This window comes from Gastrolobium bilobum, unplaced genomic scaffold (assembly GCF_033153095.1).
Source record: "Gastrolobium bilobum isolate Gb01-03AN ecotype WA unplaced genomic scaffold, APGP_CSIRO_Gbil_v1 utg4894, whole genome shotgun sequence".
Classification (NCBI taxonomy): domain Eukaryota; kingdom Viridiplantae; phylum Streptophyta; class Magnoliopsida; order Fabales; family Fabaceae; genus Gastrolobium; species Gastrolobium bilobum.
The window spans coordinates 138605-154814 of record NW_026897359.1 but is presented as its reverse complement, the minus strand read 5'-3'; the positions used below and the strand labels follow the sequence as shown (position 1 = coordinate 154814).

The window sequence follows — 16210 nt, the reverse complement described above, 5'->3', positions numbered from 1 at the left end:
TGTCAGCAAGTTGCAAGGAAACCATAGTAGGTTTGAGCTCAGATATCCCCACAGATTTATACACGGACAAGGGCATCAGATTTATACTTGCCCCAAGATCACACAAAGCTCCATTTGTGTTTCCAATAGCAAAAGGAATAATAAAACTCCCTGGATCATGATGCTTAGGAGGAAACTTCTTCGTAATGATAGCGCTACACTCCTCAGTGAGTGTCATCATTTGGCATTCCTACAGCTTGTGTTTTCTTGACAACAGGTCCTTCATAAACTTGGCATAATTGGGCATATTAGCCAAGGCTTCAGCAAATGGAAGATTGATATGAAGCTTTTTGAATATATCAGGATATTGTTGCTTCTGGGCATCCTGCTTGAATCTGTCAGGATTCAATTCAAATTTCTTTTTTTCAGCAACAATCGGTTGCTCTTCTTTTTCACCTTTCTGCAGAGGCTTCACAAATTTAGCAGGTTTTTCAATTTCTTTTTCAGGTTTACCTGCAGTATCCAGCTTCTCTTCAATCTCAGGAGATGGCAGTACTTTTCCACTTCTGGTTGTGATAGCCATACAATCTTTCCTCGGATTGGTAACTGTGTTACTAGGGAGGGTACCTGGAGTTCTATCAACCATTTATTTTGCCAGTTGGAAAATTTGATTCTCCAAATTTCTGATAGAAGCCTGTGTATTCTTTGTATTGGCTCTAGTTTCCTCCATAAAAGCACTAGAATGTTGAGCTATTTGTCCAACTAACCTCTCCAAATCAGCAGGATCTTTGTTTGGGATTGGTGGAGGCTGCAGGTAGATGTTAGAACTATAATCAAGACCACCTCATTGACCTCTCCTCTGAAAATTGCTACTTCCAGAAGGAAAATTCTGATTTCTTGGAGTATTTTGTGGCAGAGGTCTCTGATCATACCAAATGCCATTCACTTGCATTTGTTGAGGTGTATCAGAAGGCATCAAAGGACATTCATTAGACTCATGATTGTCCTGGCAATATTCACACACAACAACAGCAACTTTAGTCTGAACACCAGCAAGCTGCATCTTGTCAAGCCTTGAGGTCAAAATTGCTATCTGCTGAGATAACAAACTATTTTCAGCCAGCACTGCATCATTACCTTCCAGTTAAAGGATACCTCTCTTAGGCTTGGATGACAGCACTTTATTTTCATTGGCAGCCATCCTCTCAATCAACTCAAGAGTCTCATTTGCTCTTAGAGTTTTAATCGTGCCACCTGCTGCACCATTCAGAACCATCCGGATTCCTGGTTTACAACCGTTGAAGAAGATCTGGACCTGATCACCATTGGTCATGGGGTAATGAGGACACCTCCTCATTACATCTTTGAACCGGTTCCAGGCTGCACACATAGTTTCACCTTCAGCTTGAGTGAAATTGGTGATATCATTCACCATTTGATTGTATCTTTCCATCGAGAAGAACCCCGCAAAGAACTTGTTTGATAAATTCTCCCATGAGGGAATACTGTTCAAGAATCGCAAGAAATCAAAAATAAAAATAAAATAAAAATCTAATCTTAAAAATCAAAATTAATTGATAAAAGATACGCCAATCCCCGGCAACGGCGCCAAAAACTTGATGCTCACCGGCAAGTATACCGATCGCACAAATAATATAATGATAAGAAAAGTTCGTCTCCACAGGGATTGTGATCGTATATCAATTAATAGTCCTTTCAAGAATGGAGGAGTTCAAATAGTTTGTGAAATTGTTGTGGATTTGAGAATAATGAGAATTAAAATAAAACGTATTTTTAGATTTTTGCTTTTAAGAAAGAAACAGATATGGCTTTTTGTAATTGAGAGAAAGAATTGTACCTAGAGTGCACTCACCATATGATCCCCACTTCTTACCTTGGATTGATTTAAAAATACTTATTTATATAAATACTCAGATAATTATCATCTAGAATTAATTAGTTAAATCCTAATCCCTTGGTAATTTAACCCTTTAATCTCAATTGGAATCCTAATCCCTTTGTAACCCCTCATGAAAATTAAGCAATGAACACGATAATTAAAGCATCTGCAATTAATTATACATCTATTCCTAGCATGCATAATAATTGTTATCTTACCCCCTTTCAAGATCAAAAACCCTAATATTCCTATCTAGGGTTCTAACCCTCAAGCTATCATCCACTATTAGATTGATCAAGTATAATACAGAAAATAGAAATTTCGCACAAGGAAAAGATAAAGAAATTTATATAAACAAGTAAAATAACTAATCCGTCGTAACAAGGGTTCACATAAGGATTGTGACCCTAACTACAATAAAGGAAATTTAGCCAGCCATAGACATAGCTGACATACAATTATAAAATAGAATTCAAAATAAAATTACTAGGAGAAACGAAGAACGATCCTTTTCTCTTCTCCTTCCTCGCGAATCCTTGTTTTGCTCCGTCGTCAAAAAGTTCCCCTCAAAGAACCCTCGCAGCGTCCTTTTAAGTTCGAAATTGCCTCCACGCTCAAGTCCGCGCGGGTAACGCCATTCTGGCGCATGTCTCGCACCAAATCTCTGGTCTCTGTATTTTTCTGGCACTGCAACAGCGCCAAAGTGGCGCGGGTAGCACCACTTTCCTTTTTCAATTTTTCTCTATTTTTCTCTTTCTTCTTGCTTTAACCTGCAAAAATGATATAAAAGATGAAAAATAAACTGAAATAGGAAAAGTAACTAATAAAAGTAATTAATATACAAGAAATGCTCTTTTATGACTGATTTCTTATTATTTTTGGCTTGGAAAACATCACATGCCAGAGGCACATCAATTAACTAACCTAATCACCTTATAATCCACATTCATTTACACTACACAATTCTTTAAACACTTTAGTTCAATTACAAGGTCATTTTTTGACATAAACACTCTATATTTTTCAAATGACACTTATATGATTTCTATGTCATTCACTTTATTTCTTTTTAATGTAAACCATTTTAAATATTAATTAAACATACACTAGGCATACTTTAATTAATTAAACACACCCAAACATTAATCCTAGCTATTTTAAGCATACATGGCCGAATGGCCTTAGTTAAACATTCATGATTTCATCTCACATTTTCCAATTGATTTTTCTTGAACCCCAATTCATTAAATTATCTTAGAATCTTAATTCCATGTTAACACTTCATCAAACACATAGTTTACACAATTTAACCTTACTTGGCCAAATTATGTGTGGTCAAAATTCAAGGTTCTTTAACTTGTTTTTAAACATTTCCAAGCGTAGTTTTAACATACAACCTCAAAACAACTTCAAACCACATCAAACAACATCAAATATTCATAACCTTCACAAACCCTAATCAAGATTTAACCTCATGAAAAATCATCTTTCAACCATCAAAATTAGAAATTAATACCAAGAATGGCTTCCTTGAACACCAAGCTTTCTTTTCCACCAATCAATTTCCAAAAACCCTAACTTTCTCTCTCTAGATGAATAGTGCCAACACTCTTTGATTGAAGGTTTCTCTCACTACAAAGCTCTTCAAGAAGAAAGAAAAAGAGATTAATGAGTTTAGCCACATTTGGCAAAAGTGTGGTAGTTTGGTTTAGCCACATTTTTTGTTAAATATAGCCACGTTTTTCAATGTGGCTAAACAATCTTTTTTTGTAGTGATTCGAGCTCACAAGATCAAGAACTACAACTTTTGTGTAATGAGTTTTCTCCAAAAAGTGCATGAAATTCCAAGAACTCACACACACACTCTCTATGTGTATGGCTCAGCCATGGCAAGAAGAAATGGAAGAGAAGTGACCGTGGGACTTAGGAGCACAAGGAGTAACAGGTTATGTTGTAAAGAATTTACCAAAGTTACTTAACTTTACAACTTTTACATTAACAGACTAGTTGAAATCTTATTGGTCCTTTAACTTCCGACTTGCATTGTCATCTTTCTCTACAACATTCTAGATCCTTTCCACCTATGTAAACCGTCCAACACGTGCAAGGATGACTAAGATAGCTTACTTGGCATTTTCTACACCTTTAGACTTTCAAACTTTCCATGCATTGGTCCATTTGTTCAAGACTAGTCAACCTTGATTCTTATTGGTTAGTCAATACTTAGCTTTGACCTTTACGAATATAAAGCATACAAGGTCACAAAGAATCAATCATACATTAAAAATCATGCAAAGAATTCACAAAGTTAAGTTATGTTACTAACTTAACAACTTTACATTCAACTTTGACCTAAACCAACTTTCATTGGTTATTAATTTTCCTTACTTTGACCAATTTTTAGAATTTAATCTAGACATGGTTTGATCAAGATAAGATCACTTTGAACCCATATAATTAACTTAGAATTTAATTACATCAACAAAATCAACCTTTGACTTAACCTTGGTTAATTACCAAAGTAGTACTGACTTTTCACATAATGACATCTATGTCCCCACATATACCTTATACTTATTTTAGGGTCCTATTAGACTTGTTTGCCATAAACTGTATTCTTGACTTGTTTATCATGTCAATTACATGATTTACCATTTATCGTTTCCTCGATTTCGTGTTTAATTTCCACTTAAACACTTAATTAATTCACTGTCATTTATTTGACAGTGAGGGTTCTTATATGGTTCCTTAATAAATGTTAAGAAGAATGAGAGTAGCTAAAATAAATAGTTTAGGTGTGATTAGATATCCTAGTAGAGTTAATTGTTGAGAAAGTACGGTGAAGAACGTCCTCCCATATTTCACCATTCGAGTAGTATGTAATTAAGCACGAATATAATTAGTAAATAAGGTAATTGGAAGAAAAAGTATTATAGAATGAAATTAACTTGACATGCAAGTAACTATTATAAATTAATATTGAATGAAAAAAGTTTAGTCATATTCTTATACGAGATTAATTATGAATTAACATGATTAGCTTGTGGATTTATTTGAATAATTAGCTGCGCTTAATACCATTCTGATGATAATACACTGTCTCGAGACGGGGTGTTACAATGGCGCTGAAGTTACCCATTTTTTTCTTCTTTATTCGATTCTACCCTTTTTCATATTCAAAATTTCAGATTAAAAATTGAGCTCATCTAGCATATTTATTCACAATAGTGGGATCACTATAACCGGCTACATTGAATTCTCCTTTCGCTCCATCCCCACAGGGGCAGAGAACCCATCGTTGTCTCGGCTTTGCTACCGAAGGCTCTAGGGAAGCACCTTGCATCCTTGAACCGATAATCATCTTTCGACTAACATAGCCTCCTCTGTCCTTTAGGACCAACAAAGGGTAGTACAAGAATATTCACCTGTTGTCCATCGACTACCTAAAAAATCTTAGTAGCCAAAGGAAAAAAAGCAACACGATTCCCGTAGTAGAGGCAAGCGACTCATGTGACAAGCCACAGTCCTAAAAGGGTTTGTTTGGTTGATTGAGTTTGGAAAATAAAAGGAGAGGGGTGAGAAAATATGGGAAGGGAAAATGGAATTCACAAAGCAACAGTCCCTTCATGAGGAGGATGTATCAATCTAGAAAACACCCTCGGATTTCTACTTCTTCTTCTTCAAATCCCAGAAAACTCCATTATTGAAAGAACCCAATAGAAAAAAAAAACTTTATTATAGCTGAAATGGTAGCAGATCGAGATGACCCATGTGGGGAGAGAGTAAGAAGATAGAGAGTGGGGCAAATGAGAGATGGGTATGTGAAAAAAGCACAAGACTTCAATTTGGGAGAAAAGAGAATGGGTGAGCAGAGGTCACATATGGCACTACAACGTTTTATTGGAATTGTCACTTTCTGTTGTTTTTATTTTTTTTAAAAGCAATAAATAAAAATAAAAAATAAAAATAAAGAACATTTTTTGATGATGTTGTCATTGTTACCATTTTATGTATCAAATTTTTTTTTTGGCACTGTCTAATTTTTCCTTCCGGCTCCGACAGTGTTTGCTACTATATGTAGCTTTATTTTGATTAACCCTTCTGTGTATGTTTAGAATCCTATTCAGAACTAATTTAATGTACCTATATATATATTTATATATTATATAATAAATATTCTTGTAATAAATTTTTAAATCTAAATTAGCAAACATTAAGACTTTCAATCATATTTAATAAATAAAATCATTCCCAACGTAAATCTTTTATAAATAAATATCTACCTCCTACCCAGAATAATAATCATAATTTATTTTTATTTATCTTGGCTAAATAATAATTAGGAAATATTAATTTTAAGATATGTAAATTATAGAGGGTAACAAAGTAAGGGTTTGCCTTGTCGAAAAAATGGATAAGTACACAATTATAAAATGTTATTATAAAACATGCTATTATTAATGGGAAAACATTTTCTCCTTTTAAAGGAGAAAATTTTTCTCATGTTAGTGACTCATAGCATAAGTGGGTCCCACCTTGAAATCTTTTCTCTCTTCACTATTTTGTGGGCCCCATTTATATTATAAGTCACTAACATGAAAAAAAATTTCTCCTTTAAATGGAGAAAATATTTTCTCATTATTAATTAGGGTCCCTTTTTTCCTTGCAGTCACCGCAGAAGGAATTTTTTTGCAACAAACACCAGAAATGGGATCCACTCATTTTTTAAAATAAAAAAAGCCAGGATCCGTGGCGTATTATGACTTTTTTATTTATTGTTGTAGAAGTTTTTTATTTTTCAACAATAACATAGTTATATTTTCCTATTAATTATATGTGAAAACTTTTAATAAGTGGTCTTTGCTGGCAAGTATAATAATCCAATCTAATTGTTTTCAATCATTTGTCTTTGTGCGATAAATGGTTGATCACTCTTTGCTCATGTGTAGGGTAGTTTTAAAATCGAAAACTACGAAGAATGATTGAAGGAATATGACCTATCAATGGCAAGGTGCAGTCCCACAAAGAGGTATTGGGTTTATAAAACTATTAACACAGATAACTATACGAAAATGAGTAGAGCCCACCAAGACTGCAATTGCAAATGGTAGTAAGTAATTACTAGTAAGTTAGTAATTAGACGTCGTTTCTTTCGGCTTTAAAAAAAATAACTTTTATCACTTTCTTATTTTAAAAGTACTTTTTACAAAAGTTAAAGTTATTTATATTTTTATAAAAATATTTAGTTTTTGAAAAAAAATATTTGGCTTTTGACTTCTGCTTTTCTTAGAAGTTAAAATTTTTAGCTTCTGAAAAAAGTAGGTTTTTGACTTTTTTGTGACTTCTCCTTTTTTAAAAGCAGACATCAAAACGAACTAAAAATGAAAAATGTTTTTTTCTTGAAAAAAACAGCTTTTGAAGAAAGAAAAAAACTCATCCAAAGAGTCCCTTAGTAATGTCATTTCAACGAGAAAATCGTCTTATGTACCTAACTGACATATCTTGAAATGTGACTTGAATGGCTGCTTGGTAATGTAACATTATTCAAAGTTTTGAGAAGCAACTTTTGGTATCACGTGTTTGTCATCTCATCAAAGATCATGCTTTTTGAAAATACGATTTTTGAAAATAAGGTGAAAAAGTGAGTTTTTTAAAAATATTACTAAAAAGATATTTGATAGACGAAAATATTTACGAAAATGTTAGGTTAATTGTCTTAATACTATGTTTGGTTGAGTGTAAAATATTACTGTGAATGTAGATTGAAGTTAATTATATCCCAAAAAAATTATCAAATATTCTCATCACAAGGGATTCTCAAAATACCCATTTGATGGTATTTTAAGATGAAATTTTTTTCATAAATATGAATCTCGGGAATTTAACTTTTCCCGGAAAATTTTTACAATCCTCATACCAAATGTGGATAAATCGAATTCCCAATCTCACTTATCCAAAAATTTTAAATTTTTTCTTGTACCAAAAGTATCATTTAGATTTTTCGCTTGCCTCAAAGTGTTAGAACTTTACAATTTAATGGTAGATAATTAAGAATATCACTTTTTCATGGAATATAGACTATAAAGAACCTTGGGATACACCACCCAAAAGCTAGCTCAAAGAGTGGGAGTGCCCAAGACCTTATAAACTCCACATTAGTTGCACATACAACCAATGTGGGACTATATATCTCAATACGCCCCCTCACACGAGAGCCCATTGGGCTTGAAGAGTGGACAATGCAACAGGCCCAGCCTACCTGTGCTAAGAAACGCCACAAGAGAAAGTGGGGGGCGGCGAGGCTCTGATACCAGTTGGTAGAGAGGCCAATGGCGAATAGCAGCCATGGCCATAAAAAGGCGAACAGTGGACATCTTCGCCACAGGAGAAAAAGTATCAATAAAATCCAAGTCAAAGACTTGAGTGAAACCCTTCGCCACCAAGCGAGCTTTAAGACGATCCATTTGACCATCAGGTCTAACCTTAACAGCATAAATCCATCGGCAACCAACCACAGATTTTCCAGAAGGAAGAGGCACCAGATCCCATGTGCCATTATGATGAAGAGCACTCATTTCATCAATCATAGCTTGTCTTCATCCCGAATGTGAAAGTGCATCACCTGTAGTCTTAGGAATAGGTACAGAGGACAAAGAGGAAAGGCAAGCAAAATATGATGGAGAAAGACGATGGTAACTAATATTGACTGTATACCTGGCCGGAGGGCGAGTATAACGAGTGCCCTTACGAAGAGCAATGGGAAGGTCACTATCCGAAGGTGGGACCCAAGCCGTGGGAGGAGATGCAGTTGAATGTGAGTCCACAAATACATCTGACGAACTATGCTCGATCTCATCAGCAGAGGAGGTGATAGAAGGAGAGTCAGAAACATGGACGGGTAAAGACGGAAGGTAAAGAAGGTCACCTGGGAAGGATGACTGTACAGAATCAGTGTCCACAAGAGTAGTAGAGGATCCAAAAAAGGGGAACTGATTCAAAAAAGGAGACATCCGCCGAGATAAAGTATCGACGTAAAGTGGGAGAGTAGCAACGGTAACCCTTTTGAGACCGAGGATAACCCAGAAAAACACATTTATGAGACTAAGGAGCTAATTTATCCAAACCTGGACCAAGATGATGAACAAAATTAAACACGTAGAACCAAACACATGTGGAGTTAAAGGATATAAAGCTTGATGGGGAAATAAAATAGAGTGGGGTACCTTATGATTGAGAACAGATGATGGCATGCGATTAATGAGATAGCATGCAGTAAGTATAGCATCACCCCAGAATGTGTATGGAACATTGCCATCAATTAACAAGGCACAAGTGGTTTCAACCAGATGGTGATTCTTGCGCTCGTCTACACCATTTTGTTGAGGTGTATGAGGGCAAGATTTTTGATGAAGAATGTCATGAGATGAAAAGAATTGTTGAAATTGATGAGATAAGTACTCACATGCATTATCACTACGAAAAGTACGAATAGGAATACCAAATTGAGTTTTTATTTCATTATAGAATAACTGAAAAATAGAAAACAACTCAGACCGCTTTTTCATTAAAAATAACCAAGTACATCTGGAATAATCATCAATAAAAGTAACAAAGTACTTAAAACCTAAAGTAGAAGAATGACGACTTGGTCCCCAAACATCAGACCCATTGGCCATAGTAATAGTGGGAAAAGAACCAGTAGTACAAAGGGAAGTGAATAAGGACTTATTACAAGAAATGTGATCAGAAGCCTCAGAATCAAGAGTCCAAGGGCCTATAGAGTGCAACTGAGAGATGCCAGCAAAAGAATTACCAGTGGGAGCATTGGATGCAGTAGGACCTGATGTTTGCTTCTCAGACCACCAAGTCACAAATTCGTTCAGAAGAGTAGCTGGAGGTTGTGCACTGCAAGGTAACTCTGGAGCAGAGGTACTAGAGAAAGCCTAAGCAACATCAGCATTCCGAGGAGGTGGAGGTGGCCTTCCATGAAGCTTCCAACAGCGGTCAACAGTATGATTGGTCTGATGACAATGAGTGCATAATAGCTTTCCTTTAGAGAATCGACGTCCACGACCATACCCTTGAGCAGCAAGAGCGGAAGAGTCAACAGAATCTTCTCTACGTCCACGACCATACCCTTGAGCAGCAAGAGCAGAAGAGTCAACAGAATCCACTGAGGGTATATGCATCATAGGAGGTGCTGGTGACGTAGAGGGCTTAGAGGGAATTCTAAGCAAGGTAGACATCACGAAATCCAGTGTAGGAACTGTAGCAGATCCAAAATTTGATCCCGATTGGCAGACAAATGGTCAGGCAAACCATATAAAATGAACAGCATAAACAGTGTATTACGTTGTTCTTGTTCCTTAGTAACATCACCAGTGAGAGGCAGAAATTCATTAAGGCCATGAAGTAAACTCTGAGCTTTCCCCAAATATTCACTCATAGGACAATTGAAGTCCAGAGGAGCAAAGGCAGTCATCAATTTCTGACACACACCATAGAGTCTTTGTGTGTCATTGGTGTATAGTGTTTTAGCTTGACTCCAAATAGCTTCACAGGTATTAGCAGGTTGAAAAATCTGCTTAATTGACGGATGAAGAGTAGCTTTAATGAGACTACATAACTGAGCATCAATCATCTTCCATCGTGTGCGCTCCGTGGCCGTCACAGATTCAGCCTTAGTGGTGAGATGAGATGTATAATTATGTCCTTCCAACCAAAGGCGCAGATCGGATGACCAAGTATCATAGTTGGATCCATCCAATTTATCCACACTCAACGGAGCAAGGATATAATTTGAAAAAATAGCAGAGTCTGACTTTTTCTCAGCCGGAGTACCAGAAACATTGGAGACAGGAGAGTCCATAATCAAGAGAAAAAATAATCAAAAAAGGACAGATCACACAACTAACCGGTAGAAGTGAGATCTGTATGTCAACACAAAACGAAGTCCAAACACAGAACCAGGACCAGATCCAGAATCGTCACAGGGAGACGAGGAGAACGCAACCAGCCGCGGCCGGAAAGGTGGCTCCACGCGCCGCCTTGTGGAGGAGATGACCAGAGCTTGCACGCGCGCATGTGGGCGCGTGAGGAGTCCGATGAAGGTGCGGCCGGTGCAGTGGTGATCGCGCTTCCAAGACGAGCACGCCGGTATGTTGTTTGCTGGAAAACTCCACCGAACGGTGGTGGTTGACGAAGACAACAGCCTGAATGTGAATGCGGAAGAGAAGCGTACCGGAAACTGACAGCGAGACAGTTCCGGAAAAAATTTAAAAGACGATGAAAAGTGGGTTCACCGGAAAAAAAAATTTCAAAGTTCCTTAGGCTCTTGATACCATGTTAAATAACAAGAAAAGAGAGGAACATTGAAATAATCTGTGTGTATTAATCTGATGAGAGATGTATAATATATAGACAAACTAATGGGCTAAGCCCAAACCTAATATAATCAGACCTAATACAAAAGCCTAATGAAATAAGGAAACCCTAATTACAATATAATTCTAATATAGACCTTGTATTTGAGATATTTCTTATTGCTAGAGCTACTGATTGATATTGTTTTGGTCACTCACCAATATAACTATCCAAAGAAAAATTCCTAGTCTATATATAGTGGAAAAGACAAGCATATGTATAATTGTTGTCTCCGTGCAATAATGGTTCTCCTTATGTGGTTCTGCATTTTTTTATGGTTACTACAGAAAGATTGCTTGGTATATTTACTATTCAAACATGACTCACATGTAGATATTGACTCAAAGACTAAGGAATTTAAAATCAAACTTTTAACTAAACCTTTTTTTTTTTTTTTGAGATAACAAGACCTAATCGCAAGTATTATATAAATATAGGTTTCATTTTTTTTTTCTTTAGTGAAGGGATATGTTCTTTATCCTTTAATTCATTATTATTAATTTAATTGGGTATAAGACATAGTTAATAAATATCATTAAACAATGTATCGGAACAAATATTATGAAGATGAACTTCAAATTGAAATTGAGGAATGAAATTGCATTATGAAGTCATATTTAATCAAATAACTAACAGAAATTAAGTTGCTCTTGTAATTATAACTTGTATTCACTTCACAAATCCTTGCATAGAAAGATGTTTGGGTGGACAACATCTAAAACAAATAGGAAGAGTACTACTTCATCCTCCTCTGCTTCCAACCTTAAAAAATATGGAAGTGCTCAATAGCATGGAAGTAGTACGGCGAGTCTGAGGTGAAATAGGTTGAGAAGCAAATTCAATACTAGCCCTCTTTTTGATAGGGTGATAATTTTGCTTTTTAATGTAAAGATATGCTTCAGTTGTTTTACTTTTGAATGTACAAAATGTCGTCAGTGGATTATACATCCTCTTGGGGTGCTGTCTGTGTCATCAATTAGGATCTCCTCCATTGGGGCAAAAACTTGCATGGTATAACATGCTACAATCAGTCATTCTTAACATTGATATTCAACAACCAATTCTCATTGTCATTAGTGGTGTCTTAGATGTCTAAGACTTTATCTCTGAAATTTGAAGATGCTCCAGCCTCCAATACATTATGGGCTTAAGCAATGTTATAAAGGAATTTTCAAAAGGCTCTATATTTATGTTAAGGAATAATATAAAATAATAAAGTACCTTCCACCAATGGTTTAACTTTTTTAGTTGAATTCGTTTTTTACATGTTATGTTATGCTGATGAATTTGAACGGTGATATTACAAGATCAATTTCATTATGCATGTGACAAAGTTGTATGGCATTTTAGCACGCTCCTTTTGCATAACTCTACAAGGAATACAAATTGGAGGAAAAATAATTTAATCTGAGAGGCTCCAAAAATATGCATGCATGCTTAAATAATTCCATCCTTTCACAATTTATAATAATAACATTGTTCGCAAAATTCCAATTATTAAGTATTTGAAATTCATAATCAGATATAGATGCTTATTTACCGTTTTCTCAATTAATACGATAGACGAAAAATCAAAATGCTGCATATATGTTATATATAAATCACATCTTATTAATATAAAATTCCAACTAATATGTTACGGATGAAAAATGAAAATGTTACACACACACATATATATATATATATAAACCACTCCCCATCAAATTTCACTTTTACGTTACAAAGAAGCATATATATCACCGGCTCGAACTCGCACTCTTGACAACGCTGCATATATACTATAGATAATCACAGCTTATTACTACACAATTCCAAACAACATAGAGAAGTCAAAAATGTATATGACATTTCAAGACTAAAACAAGCACGAAGAAAAATGGGGAGCTGTTGAAACAAACTGAAAGAGTTCTTAAAGCAAATCTCTCGCAATGAGAATTGTAAACAGAAAGGAAAAGAGTCCACCCATCACTGCATGATTACTGAGTCCATCTGCATGATTATTTATGCTGTCCAAAACGTAGTCGATTGGATGACATTCTGCATGATTATTGATGTTGTCCAGAACGTAGTCGATTGGATGACATTCTTGAGCAGCAACACCCGCAACTAAAACAATTAAAAAAGCTGTGAACAATTTGAATTTGATTGGCGAAGCCATACTTGAAACAACCTGAATATAATTGGTTTGAATGTATAGATTTCTTCAACTGCTTCTAGCTTGAATATAGTTGGTTTAGGAGGGTTATATAGGAGCATACCGTGGACTTTTTTACAATAATAAGCGTATGCATGGCTCGATATGTTGTGATTATTGCATGAAACTTTCGAACCTTATTTTAACAGAAAATATTATTGACCAACCAAGAAGAAGAAAAACTACAATGCTGTTGGGTTTGCTCTTTTACTAAAGCCCAAATGGGTTATTAGTATGAGAAGAGCCCAAGGAACCTAGAGCCCAATGAGCTAGGGTTTCTTGGAACCCATATAAATAGTACCTCTTAAGTCATCAGCCTCCTAGGTCTTTTTTGTGAGAAAGAGGCAAGTTCAGAATCTAATCAGTGCCCACACACTTCCCCTTCCTCCTCGAGAGATAGTTTGGAAGATCTGCCACAGTCCAACTTCAAGGAGGTTGTTCGTGCTGCGGCGCTGAGGTGAGCTGTTCGTGAAGAGGAATCCTACAAGGGAAGATTCTACACGAGACCTGCGCACCGAGAGGTAATTGTGAAACAAGGATGATTCGGTAAGCATACCAATGTACTAGGTCCTAAACCGCTTCCGCATAAATCTAAGATTTCCTACAATTGGTATCAGAGCATTGGCTGTACATTGGTATGTGAATCTAGTTTCACTATTCATGTAATTAGTTTTGCTTCTTGAAATGTGGCACCTAGGGTTCTAGGATTATGGTATGAATCTAGCATGTGTATTTTATAATTCATTTTCATAAAAGATTAAATTTTAATCGGTAAAAATGCTTTAATCCATGGTTAAGGTCTCTCGTGTATTTCTCGATTTGTAACAAGGAGGCTAATCCCATATGATTAGGTTTCCTCCTTGCTGTTTTTGTTTATTTTTGGAATTTCTGTGTATTTTTTCAATATTTTGTAAAAGTTCAAGATCGAGAAATCGCGAGGAAGATGCGCAGTCATCACTGTCGAAGACTTTTCGAGGACTTACCGATCTCGGAATGGGGCGATCTATATATGGTTGGAAAGAGGACGGAAAGACGAACGCAACGGTGGGTGGATCGCCGCCATCGGAGCCTTCACGCTCCTCCACGCGCCTCAACAAGCGGCTGAGAGTGGCTTCCACTCTCCGGCAAAGAATGGGAGAGTGAGGGAGCGTCCGGCCACTTTTTTTTGGGTGGTTCCGGCGGCGGTGCACTCGTCTCTACGTGGCGGTCCTTAACCTGGAGTTTCAGCCTGATTTGACTTCGGGTGACAGCGCGGCAGACCTGACGGCTAGGGTTCCTCTTTCGCGTCCTAGGGTTTCTCGCCAAAGGATTGGGTCTTTGGGCTTTTGGCCCATGAAACCCTAAAGGGGCTTGAGACAGATACTATGGGCTAGGCGAAAGTCGAATTCCAGAGTTGTATTATTTAATTTTATTTAATTTTATTTTCTTTAAAATAGGAAGGCCATGGATTAAAGTAATTATGATTTATTATTTAATGCTTTTATTGATTGGTATAAATTATATGATTGATAACATGCTTTATTGCGATAACATGCCATATAGAATAGGTGGTACCATATTGTTGCATAACCTGTATGATTGCATGAGCATAATAGCTATTATGTCTTCAGCGACTAGTATGATAGTTATTATGGGATTATTTTGATTTAAATCATCCTAAGAAATTAATTAATAATTATTATGATTTTTATTAAAAATATAGATTAATAATTGAATTAATTAATTTTGGATAATTAACATCAAGACAAATAATCGTTATTGAAATTATTTTGAATTGAAATTATTTTGATTTCAAATTATCCTTATAAATGATAATTATTATGATTGTTGCAATCTAGATTAATAATTAAGTCAGCTATTTGGATGATTTAAATCTAGAAAAATAATTAGAGAAAATTTCCTAAGAGAATTTTTTTTATTTTGCGAGTAATTTGTGGATTTTCTGAAATGGTCATGGAATAACACTCGCTGCATACAACCTTCATGTATCATGATTGTTTGGAGCACACGCTGATGTAAAGTGACCGGATTTCAGGACCTTAATGCTTTCAAAATTATGTTAAGCTTAGTGCACGTTTATCGGCGCTCTTACTTATATAGTTTTTGAAATCGAACAAAGGATACTCTCAATTAAATAATTCTTGAAAATTAGAAAATGTTGCTTATGTTGAATGGAAGGAGATTTAAATTAAGAGATTAATTTAACCTTCAAGCGCATTATAGGACCATTAATAAAATAATCATGTGAAGTCCCATCGAATAAGCATGATTGGATTTTATTAGATTGGACTTAAATATCTATGGGAGGAGATTTAAATTAAGAAATTAATTTAACCTCCAGGCGCATTGTGGGCCTATCAATAAAATAATCATGTGAGGCCCCAACGGATAAGCATGATTGGATTTTATTGAGCCTTAATAATTTCAAAATTTTAATAAAGTATTGTACGGCCCATCGTCGATAATACTAAGTTATTAAAGATAATTTTGAAATTAAACAATGAATTCGACTGGCCTTATGAAAATTCTCAAACAAAAATGTTGAATGGGTGAAGGTTTTAAAATTTAATTAATTTTAAAACATGCGGGCTCCATTTGTGGGTTTATTAGTGAAATGATTATCGCTGAAGCCCCATCGGATAAGGATAATCAGATTTCACTAGATTAAATCTTAATAATTTTTTTCGTTTGTTTATTGCATTATTTGTTTGTAA

General features: G+C 35.6%; 1 non-coding gene across 1 annotated transcript; it reads left to right on the top strand.

Moving 5' to 3' along the window:
• The first annotated feature begins 1310 nt into the window (after positions 1-1310).
• LOC133306232 (small nucleolar RNA R71) lies at positions 1311-1416 on the top strand. Its single transcript, XR_009750863.1, has one exon. It is a non-coding gene; the product is annotated as a small nucleolar RNA R71 (small nucleolar RNA).
• Positions 1417-16210: the final 14794 nt, after the last annotated feature.